The 11,600-nt window shown below is 45.6% G+C and overlaps 1 long non-coding RNA gene across 1 annotated transcript; it reads left to right on the top strand.

Moving 5' to 3' along the window:
* Window positions 1-1,464: 1,464 nt before the first annotated feature.
* Window positions 1,465-9,292, top strand: LOC122915820. The gene is made up of 3 exons (XR_006386097.1): window positions 1,465-1,584; window positions 3,596-3,653; window positions 9,030-9,292. It is a non-coding gene; the product is annotated as an uncharacterized LOC122915820 (long non-coding RNA).
* Window positions 9,293-11,600: the final 2,308 nt, after the last annotated feature.

Genomic DNA, 11,600 nt, shown 5'->3' with positions numbered 1-11,600 from the left:
ACTTCTGCTTGTGAGTTTTACTTTACCATAAAAAACATACTGGGTCAAGATAATAATTCATTTCAGAGTGCTGGAAGAGCAGACTGAAGAGATCTGTGTGCCTGAGTTACTGTCTACTAGCTCTGCACACATCTTAAATACTTCGCTTTGTGAGCCCAGTACTGGGACTCTGCAAACTGCATTTCAGTTTTGCCCATGGCTCTGTGTTTGGCTCTGTCAACAGGAGTACTCAGGGGACTCTACGAGACTGGAGGGAAGAAAGGATTTGTCTCTTCCTACTTGTTTCCCAGGTGACTTCTACTATGTGTGACTTCCTACTTCTGGTGTAACTTCTGTCTATGGCATGACTTCCTGTCTACTTCCTGGGTGACTTCTATCCAGTGGATGTGACTTCCTGTCTACTTTGTGGGTGACTTCTGTCTACTGGGTATGACTTCCTACTTCTGGTGTGACTTCTGTCTATGGCATGACTTCCTGTCTACTTCCTGGGTGACTTCTATCCAGTGGATGTGACTTCCTGTCTACTTTGTGGGTGACTTCTGTCTACTGTGTGTGACTTCCTGCCTACTTTGTGGGTGACTTCTGTCTACTGGGTATGACTTCCTACTTCTGGTGTGACTTCTGTCTATGGCATGACTTCCTGTCTACTTCATGGGTGACTTCTGTCTATGGCATGACTTCCTGTCTACTTCCTGGGTGACTTCTATCCAGTGGATGTGACTTCCTGTCTACTTTGTGGGTGACTTCTGTCTACTGTGTGTGACTTCCTGTCTACTCCCAGGGTGATTTCTGTCTACTGGGTGTGACTTCCTGTCTACTTCCTGGGTGATTTCTGTCTGCTTCATGGGTGACTTCTATCTGCTCGCCGTTTCTGTGACTGTTACTTCACAACACTTCTCACCCTTGGGACAGCAGTTCCTTCTAAAGAATTTTAATCCAGTTTGCAATCTTTCTAACACTTGCAGAACCAGCTCCCTTTTCTCCCCTTACCCTCCGTGCCAGCCTCAAAGTCTCCACCACCAGCTGAGTGGCATTCCTCCTCAGAGGGCTGGGTTTTCACTTGCCATTTCTTAGCTTTGGTTTTTTTTTTTCCCCCCATTTTTACCTGCCTTCTGTTGAAATGATAACATTTTAAGATACCTTTTCAGAAATGACAGAGGCCAGAGGGAGGGGGAAATCAGGGAGGTGCTGGTCAAAGGATGGTACATAGTTTCATTTTTTTAAAAATTGAGTCCAGCTGTTACATAAATCTCACTTTGTGTTATGGACTGAATTGTGTCCCTCCAAAATTCATATGTTGAAGTCCTAACTCCCAGTACCTCGGGATGTGACCATATTTGGAAATAGGGTCTTTAAAGAGATAATTAACTTAAATGAGGTTATTAGGATTGGCCCCAATCAGTATGACTGGTGTCCTTATAAGAAGAGGAAATTGGGACACAGACATGACAGAGGGAAGACCAAGTGGGGAGAAGGAAGACCAAGACAGGGAGAAGAGAGCCATCTACAAACCAAGGAGACAGGACTCACAGAAGAAACCATTCCTCCTCATGCCTGGATCTCAGATTTCTCACCTCCAGAATTGTGAGAAAATAATTTCTGTTGTTTCAGCTGCCTAGTCTGTGTATTTTGTTATGAACACCCTGGCTAACTAGTATACTGGGTAATAATAGATACATATTTTGCTATATTGTTAAATTTGATTTAACTAGATGAACTTGAGCATCTTAAAATCATTTTAATTTTGAAAATGAGTATATACAAGTTCTGACTTTTCTTGGGGTCCACAGAAGGAGAGAAACAGGATTACACAGTAAATGCCCCACCCAGAAAAGAGTGGGATGGTGTTGGAGAAATGGGTCTTCCGCAGTCCTTGGTTTGGGCCAGAAAAATCCGTAGGCATCCGTTGGTTGACCTTCTCTTCCCTGACAGTGGAGGAGTTTCTTGAGTGAGTTCTAGCCACTGGAAAGATTTGCTTTTTCTGGTTTCCTTAAGCACCACGTCTGAGAGGAACCCTCTAATGTACAGAACTACCCTTTGGCCGGGAGAGGAGTCAGTGAGTGTGTGAGTGTGTGTGTGTGTGTGTGTGTGTGCGCACGCTCGCTGACGTGCTAGATCCCTAGCAGACCCCTCCCCCTTACTGTCTCCACTCTCTGTCGCTGAGTCTGGAAACGGCTAAAGAAGCTGAGATTCTCTGTGCAGATGGGCACAGGTCTCTCATCACCGGGATCAGATCGCACTTTTCTGGAACAAACTCCTAGAGAACCAGGGGGAGGTGTGGTTCCAGGTGGGGGCCACCGCGCTATAAGCAAAGCCAGTGATTTCTACTCACTGACCTCAGATCCCCCCACAAGGCTGCGGGGCTGCCTGGGGGTGGCTCGTGCAGGCTCTCAGGTCTCACGGCCTGTTTTGGAATCTTGGCCCTTCCTGTCCATGGGCTCTTGCCCACACTGTCGCTCTCTGGACCTGCTTTTCCCCAACTATGTGTGGTCATAATAAGTGTGCTTCCATAAAGTCATCTGTGAAGAGAGCACATAAAACTCTTAGGCATGGCAAATATAAAAAATGGACAAATGTGATTTATGATGCTTATGGTGATGTGTATTAGGCTTGTTAGCAGCAACGGCAGTAAGCCACATGCTCCTGGCTCTCCCGGCTTCACCGCAGTCTTGGCCTGGGGGGTGGGTTAGCACCAACCTCCTTCTCTTACCACCGATGGCCCAAGCACACAGATGGGGAACAGCAGGTCATCCTGGTTTAGGACTTGGCCTTTGTAGATGGCCTCACGCTGCCTCTCAGCTCCAACTGGACAAAAACTATGGGGAGCTTTGGGAAGATCAGAGATCCAAAGGTCCCCCGTTTCGCACAGAGAGCCCCAATCCCTCTGCCAGAAAACCGCCTCCTGTCCAATCCCGGCATCGCCTTTAGACCACAGGACATTAGCTGACACCAGCCTAAGAAGGACGAAATTCATTTCTCTGTCTGGCCCTCCCAGAGCGACGGCCCCACTCTCCTCTGTCCCCTTTATATATATATATATATTTTTAAAAGATTTTATTTATTTATTTGACAAAGAGAGATCACAAGCAGGCAGAGAGGCAGGCAGAGAGAAAGAGGAGGAAGCAGGCTCCCGGCTGAGCAGAGAGCCCGATGCGGGGCTCGATCCCAGGACCCTGCGATCATGACCTGAGCCAAAGGCAGCGGCTTAACCCACTGAGCCACCCAGGCGCCCCTCTGTCCCCTTTATAAAGACACCTCTCCATATCCGTAAATAAACGGACTTTCATCTCAGGAATATCTTCTTCAATAATTTCTTAATTGCAGTGTCTGATTTCTTGGTACTGATATTCTTACCAGGCTGAATCCGATTCCGTTAACTAAGCCGCTTCCACGCCCCGCATCCCCACCACTCTACATCTTTGAGCCATAATTTGGGTTTTCTCTGCTGGGCGTTCCGTGGGCCCCACTGTGTCTTTGCTGCAGCCGTTCTGCTCTTGACAACTCCCACTGATGACTTAGGTTTCTCTAGAACATTTATAGTCTTGCCAAGGTACAGAGCATTCCTTCTGAACAGTCTTTCTTTTCTCTTTTATAGAAGGAGCTAGCGTCCGTTCGGTCAAGTTTCCTTGAAACAACGCATTGCTTCCGCGGTGGTAAGTACATTGTCAGGAATCTCCAGTGTTTTGAATGCTTCTGTTAAGGTTTTCTTTGAAATGGAGAGCTCGGTCTGATGTCACCTTTCTCTTCCTGGCAAGTGTTCTAGCGTTTATGATAGTCCCAGGAGTGTATTTACATCGCTTGTCTGTCTCATTATGCTAGGCTGTGGCTGATCGTAATTTTCTCTGGTTAGGTCTATCCCATCAAGACATATCTGCCTTCCTGCTCCAGGCAGCAAAGCACCCATTTTATTATAAATCTATTCCGTCTCATTGAATCTTTAACTTGGCGATGTATCCTAAATATTGCACTTGCTCAATTTTCTAGAGCTGTTAGGAAAGGAATTTAAATAGAGATGTTACAACATTCGCCACGTCAGATGGGGACCCTGTTGTTACCGTCATTGGAAAGTCTTTACCACAAAGAAATCCGAAAGTGAAGAGTGGGCGACAGAGGGGCGGGACACTGCAAAGAGAACCCATGTTTTAGAGGGATGCCACTAGTTGTGATGTGATGGGTCTTGCGGGTCCCCCAACACGGAGATCGTGCGGTCTCTGAGGAGCACAGACCCGCTCGTCTTCTCTAAAGTGCTGGAGGGCGTCCTTTGCGCTCTCTCCCTTCTCCACCATGATGTGCTCTTTCTAAGAAACACCTGAGAGGCGGCATTACCAGTAGAGAAACGCCAGTCATGCAATTATGGCCCTTTTAGGACCAACGCAAAACCTACTCTAAGATTCTTACAACCCTAAAAACAGACCAACAGAAAAGCCTGCGTGGGCCCGGCGCCTCTCTGGCGGTCCTCCAGATCCCCTTCCCGCCGCCCCTGCCGCCTCCCTGCTAGGCCGGCTCTGCCCTGCTTCCGCCGGCTTCGCCCGGGGGCAACCGGCTAGTCCTCTGCAAACACCGCGCACCTCCCCTCTCCCTCCCTGCCCAGCACTCCCTGGCGGGGGAGAGCTGTGAAACCCTGCATTCCCGCACGCTTGGCCCACAAGTGTGGGGGCTCCACACCCCCACTTGACCAGGGGCTGTGAGAGTCCACGGCTAAGTGCCCCTGTCCCGGGTGCTGGGGTGCATTTCCTCGAGCTCCTGTGATCCCAAGGGACTCTGAGAGTCGGTCGCCGCCGTGCTAGCTGCCGGGGAGGGAAATATAATTAGAAACAAAATCTTCTCCCGACCCAGAAATCCTCTCCGCAAAGGTAGTAGAGAAAGAACACATTTTTATTATTAAACACACATTAAACCAGGGGCACCTGCCTTCGGCTCAGCTAGGGATCCTGGGGGCCTGCTCAGCAGGGAGTCTGCTTCTCCCTCTGCCCTTCCCCCAGCTTGTGCGCTCTCTCTAAAAATATATATATATGTATATATATAAATAAATAATTTTTTTAAAAAATGAGCATTAAACCAGAATGCAATGCACATCACTGGCAATCCACTGAGAGATTGCCCAGATGGAAAGGAATCTCACTCACCCCCTTATATAGTCAGCGGATACAGCCCATTCTCAAGGTCAACAATAGCTGGTCCTCAAGCATGATGACTTGAGAGTACTGTTTGTTACACATGGTTTGTCCTAACTTGAATTAATTGGGGTAATTGGGGTAACTATCGATGTTACCCTATTGGCTTCATCCAGTGGAAAAACAAGCTCCCACTATCTCTGGCAGGAAGTAGTTATGCAACTGACGCCTCCCTTCCCACAGCAACTGGGAGGTAGGGGACCGAACTCTTTCAATGCTTCTATTTCAAGAGATGGCCCTCAAGATGTTTGCCTTTTAAAGAGATGGCTCCCAGGCTCTTGAGAATGGCATTCCTGGGTCATAAAGCTAAAAAGAAAGAAAGAAAGAAAGAAAGAAAGAAAGAAAGAAAGAAAGAAAGAAAGAAAGAAAGAAAGAAAGAAAGAAAGAAAGAAAGGAAGGAAGAAAAAAAGAAAGAAAGAAAGAAAGAAAAGAAAGAAAAGAAAAGAAAAGAAAAACAAAAAAAAAGGTCAGCTGACAAAATACTTGTCCAGTCTTCAAAGGAGTACATTTTAAAGAGATAAGAATGTCCTTCTATATTTTGTAAGGTAAATGCTCTGAGAAGAGGGAGAGGAGAGAAATCTTTGCCCTGTTTTCAACAGGGAGATGTAAGCCACTTAGTTCCAGGTTTTATATGTCCTCACGGAGCCCACATAGTAATGGCTCCTGTGGGACCCTCCCTCCTTCCCTCTTAGAGCGTCCTCCCCTGTCTCTGCTACATCCCCCATCTGGCCATGAAAACCTACTCCCACAAAAGCTGCTTCTCAGCGGGGGCCCCAAGTAAGAGACTCATAACAAAAGCATGCTCTCACAAAAAAGTACTCTAGAGCAAAACATCATAATCAGAGTTAAAAGGCAAAGAAGCTGAGGGAAATACTGGTTACAAAATGAGGAACAAGCAATCAATATTCCTAATACATCTTAAAAGTATACAAATTAATAAAAGTACTAACACTCTTTCCAAAATTGCAAATTTAAGTTAGACGTACTTTTTCTGTCCCTTATTACACACTTTTAAAAGGTAATGTACTGGGGCACCTGGGTGGTTCAGTCGGTTAAGCGTCTGCCTTCGGCTCAGGTCACAATCATAAGGTCCAGGGATCGAGTCCCGCATCAGGCTTCTTGCTCAGTGGGGAGTCTGCTTCTCCATTTGCCTCCGTAGTTCCCCCTGCTTGTGCTCTCACTCTCTCTCCTTCTGACAAATAAATAAGTAAAATCTTTAAAAAAAAAAAAAAGGTAATGTATTTAGTCAAATCTAAGATACACTGATTGCATAAGGTATATAAGGTTCCCTTGTGTTATAAACCATTAAGGGAAAACCCTGCCCTATTCAACCATAACCCGCTTTTTTTCACTTGATGTATAATTTTATTTAATGTAAAGTGAAATGAAGGCACCAAGCCTTGAACGTGGGCTTCCACAACATGAATCTCTGATATTTGTGAGTCAGATTTGGAATTTGAATTGATTCTCTCCTCCAGAATTTTAATTATTGCAAGGTTTGCCATGGCTTGAATGGCAATTTATATTATAGTTATCACCTAAATGAGCACTAAATTAAGAAAACAAAACCACGTATAAATTAAACACTGACTACTGCAGCATTTTAATGGGTTGAGTACCAGCAACAGACAAGTTTTGTCTCTGTTTTGTTTCTTAATAAGCTTATTTTAGAAGAGTTTTATATTTACAGAAAAAGTGCAAAGATAGTACAGAGCATGTCCACACACTCCATGCCCAATGAATGAGCCAATACTGATCATCACTATTAAGTAAAGTCCAAACCATATTCATGTTTTCTTAGATTTTTACCTAACGTCCTGTTCTGCTTCAGGATATCGCATTATATTTAAGTGTCATGTCTCCATAAGCTCCTGTGAAAGTTTCTCAGACTTCCCTTGTGTTCGAAGACCTTGACAGTTTTAAGGCTTACTGGTCAGGCATCACGTGGGAGTCATCTGATGCCTTTCCCATGATTAGACCCAGGCTTTGGGTTTTGAGGAAGAAGACCATTGAAGTAAAGTGCTACCTTGATCACATTCTTTAAAGGATATGTGAAAAATATGACTTCTCATGGTTGATGTTGACCTTGACCACCTGGTTGAGGTCTGCTCGTAAGGCTTCTCCACTACAAAGTTCCCCTTCACCCCAACCCTGGGTCCATACTGTCCCCTTTGAAAGGAAGTCACTGTGTGGCCCCCAATTAAGGTGTGGGGGGCTGTGCTCCATCTCTAGGGCGAATATCTACATAAACTATGTGGAATTCTTCTACAGGAGAGGTTTGTCTCTTCTCCTCCATTTACTTATTCAACCATTTATTTCTGTCAGTACGGACTCATGGATATTTATTTTATACTTTGGGTTATAATCCAATACTATTTTAATGTTTTTGCCCAAATTGCTCCAACTTTGGACATTGGATGCTCTTTCAGTTGGCTCTTGTGTCCCTTTGACATGGCCCCCATCATTGTGGGGATGGTTTTGTTTTGGGTTTGGGTTTTAGCACTCAAGGTGCAGCAGTCCTTGTCCGCTGACCGAGCAAGGAAACACATGTGTCTAGGAACCTGTGTAGACACACGTATCTGCAAACAGTTCTCCGTGTAATCGTCTTTATCTGCATTAAGTTAAACAGGAGTTCATATTGATGAGTCCAACTAACCCAGTAAGTACCCCAGGGATCATTCTGGCCTTTTCCCCTTGCTTATCTGGCAACTTCTGCTCCAGTAGTGCGAACCCTGGCTCCCACCATGATAGGTACCTACCGAATTATTCTGTTCTTGTACATGTATATCAATATCAGAACTGTCACTCAAAACCTTACAGGAAACAAGTTTATCAACGAGGGTTCAGTATTCACATACAGGCCACTTGGCCTCCTTCCTACAGATGTCATTGATTTCCAAAGTTATATAGGTCAACAACTTTGCCTCCGCCCCTTTAGGGATGTTATATTGTCCACTCCTTCTATGATTAAATTTTTTTTAAAAAAAGATTTTTATTTATTATTTATTTGACAGAGATCACAAATAGGCAGAGAGGCAGGCAGTGGAGGGGGGCGGGGGAGCAGGCTCCCTGCTGAGCAGAGAGCCGGATGTGGGGCTTGATACCAGGACCCTGGGATCATGACCTGAGCTGAAGGCAGAGGCTTTAACCCACTGAGTCACCCAGGCGTCCCTATGATTAAATTCTTCACATTCTGCCTCCTGTCTCAGGAGCCCATGACCCACAAGAATTTTTTGCTGCATACATGAGAGTTTGTGTACAGCTCAATGGACTTTGAGAAACACAGAGTGTTATGTCCCCATCACTGTGGTGTCCCACGGCATCAGTGCCCTAAAACAATCCCCTGTGCTTCATCTGTTTAACCCTCCCCTCCCCTCAAACCCTGGAAACCACTGATCTGTTTATCTTCTGTACAGTTTTGCCTTTTCCAGAACATACATAAATGGAATCAGACAGTATGTCACCGCTCAGACTGGCTCCTTCCACATCACAGTATGCCTTTAAGATCCATCCGGGTCCTTTGCACGGCAGGACAGCCCATTCCTCTCTGTCACCGAATAGCATCCTGTTGTCTGGAGGTACCCCAGCGTGCAAACCCATTTACTTGTTGAAGGACATCAGTCACTTCTAGTCTGGAATAAAGCTGCTCTAAACATCCATGTGCTTGTCTGTGAGGAACGTATGTTTTTAAATCAGTTGGGCAAATATTTAAGGACACAATTGCTAGATCCTAAGGTAAAGCTATGTGTAAGCTTTGTAAGAAAATACAAACCATCTTCCAGAGTAGCTGTACTATTTTGCATGCCCACTTCAGTAAAACTCACTCTGTTTAAGCCAAACCCGATTTTCTTTTAGGATAGTAGAAAACTCAGAGAATTCACCTGCGGGACGGCCAAGTTCTGGGTTCTGTGGTTCACTGCTTGGAATGATGTCGGCTTGTGCCACCAAAGCCACCTTAGTGAAACTGGGTGGCCAAGACTGCTCAATGCAGCGGTTGCCCATAGATGCTCCTCGAATGCAGCCCGTGAAATCCATATGTGGCCCCGCATGTTTGCCGGCCCGTCAGCAGCCCCCCTCTGTGGGTGACAACGCCGGGGCATCTCCCACCTACCACCTCTAAGTGTCTCTGGGTGTGTGCGACTCTCGGTCCCCAGCTGCAACCACAGCCCAAAGGAATCTGCGAAACAGAGACTTTGAGCTTCTGCCTTCCCAAGGCGGGGCCCAGAAAACGGAAAATTACCAAATCATCCAGCCATGAGAATGGTGTTCAGAGATGTTCCGCAGCTAAACTTGACACCCGTTCACTATAGTCGCTGCAGTGTGTAGTGGCAAAGACAGCGAGAAACAACCCAAGTGGCCAAGAAAAACGCAATGATCGAATCAAATACAAACTAGCCAGGAGACGAACTATGAAACAACCATTACAAACTTCATTTTTCAGGAGTTTCTAACGATCTTGGGATTTGTATACTCATGCTATGATGTTGCAAGAAGAAAAGTCGGATGGAATTCTGTCTCTGCAGATAACCCCAGTCTCTAAAACCAAAGTCTACCCGCGCATGGAATAAAACTGGAAGAAAAGTGCAAAATATCGAGAGTGGCTTCTTCTCAGTTGATGTTCCTTTTGTTCATCATTTTTGAATTGTCAACTGTTCTACAAAGCATGACTTCTTTCTTTAAAAAAGTATAATGTATAATGTGTTCTCTAGAAGTACATCAGTATAAAGTGTTCTCCTCCTGCTGCCAAAGCGTTTTCACACTCAAGTCCAAAAACAGTGCCATCTCCCATTGAAATATAATCTACTTAAAGGTTCCCATAGGGCTAAACACAAAATCAATTATAAGCGATTTTTTTAAAGGAAGGAGCAGTTTCCGCATGCTTTGTCAGCCTGTGTAACTGATTTGAATTTCCCCATGGCCTAAAGTCTGACTCAAGTTCTCACTCACTAGATCTAAGGCAGCAGTGCAGAAGTTGAGCAGCTACAACAAAAAGCTTCTAAAACACTGCGGCTTTAAAAAATTAAATTGATTTCTTCTTCTAGTAACAGCCCAGGGGTGAGCAGTCCGGAACGAGTAAGGTGGGCCTGCACCGTGGGGTCGTTCTGTGAACTGAGCTCTTCCTCTGATGTCCCCATCCCCCACCAGAGCGCCACGGGCCTTGCCCAGCGGAAGGTGACTCACGTCATCCATGTCCACGTTCCCATCCACGCAAAGGAGGAAAGAGAATCTCCTGGTCACACTGCTGTGTCGCCGAGGGGATGAGCGGGGTGTTGAAATCCCTCCTGCTCACATCTGGGTGCGGGGAGGCTGGGAATTTCAGTATCCACTTGGGTGGTTCTGTGCCCTGCTAACATTCCTGGAGGTTCGGTCCTTAACTGAGAGAAGGGGAGGATGGGTGTTGGCTAGCAATTCGCCATCTCAGCTGCATGGAGGTTGTGGGAACATCTAAGTGAAAGCCCTTAGTGTTTAGCCCTTTCGGGCGTACGAGTCACTCTCCCACCCAAGTGCCCCTTTGACGAGTTTCTGCTTCTCACCTGCTGCTCCCAGTCTCAGAGCACCTGACTTTGCCTGCAGCGACCACTCCCTTCCTAATTCCTCAAGTCCTGAATGCAGAGTCCTTCTCTTTCTTGAATGATACAGCTAATCCCCTATAGGGCATAAACTTTCCAAATACAGAAGTCTGGCATGACTGGTCTCCAGGGTATTCTACTTAGGCCTTGGAATCTTCTATTCTTTCAAACATCAAAACAGACAAGCGGCTCTCCCTCTGAGGGAAAGGAGAACTCAGGCTTCCGGAGGATAGGAGAAATGTTCTGCTATAATTTCTTCCAGATGGGTTTACAGCAACAAAAACAAATTGTATGACACTGTATATTAACTATACTGGAATTTAAAAAAAAAAACTTAATAAGAAACCCAATTTATAGGGTAAATCATATTGATTTGATTGATCTCCCTTCTACATTAAATTATAAATAAATATCTATGCTACACACATATTACAGACTGAATTATGTCCCCCTAAAATTCATATGAAGAAGGCTTAACCCCCAATACCTCGTAATGTGACCTTACTAGAACATAGGGTCTTTACAGAGCTAATTATTTTAAAATGAGGTCATTAGGGTGGTCCTAATCCAGTAGGACTGCTGACTTCACAAGACAAGGAGGTTAGGATACACACACACACACACACACACACACACACAGAGCAAAGAGCATGTGAAGGGGAGAGACCCCCAAAGGAACAAGCCCTGCCAACACCTTGGTCTAAGAGCTGGTCTAGGACTTGGTCTAGGGCTTCCAGTCTCCTGAGCTGAGAGAGAGCACATTTTTGTCGTTGAAACCATTCGGTATGGGGTGCACTGTTTCAGCAGTCCCGGCAAACGGATGTGAGAGGGCTCTGATCATAATGCAGGTATTGTA

The sequence above is a fragment of the Neovison vison genome, chromosome 8 (genome assembly GCF_020171115.1).
Source record: "Neovison vison isolate M4711 chromosome 8, ASM_NN_V1, whole genome shotgun sequence".
NCBI classification, from domain to species: domain Eukaryota; kingdom Metazoa; phylum Chordata; class Mammalia; order Carnivora; family Mustelidae; genus Neogale; species Neogale vison.
Note: the sequence above shows the minus strand (reverse complement) of the source record. Positions and strands in the feature narration are given on the sequence as shown.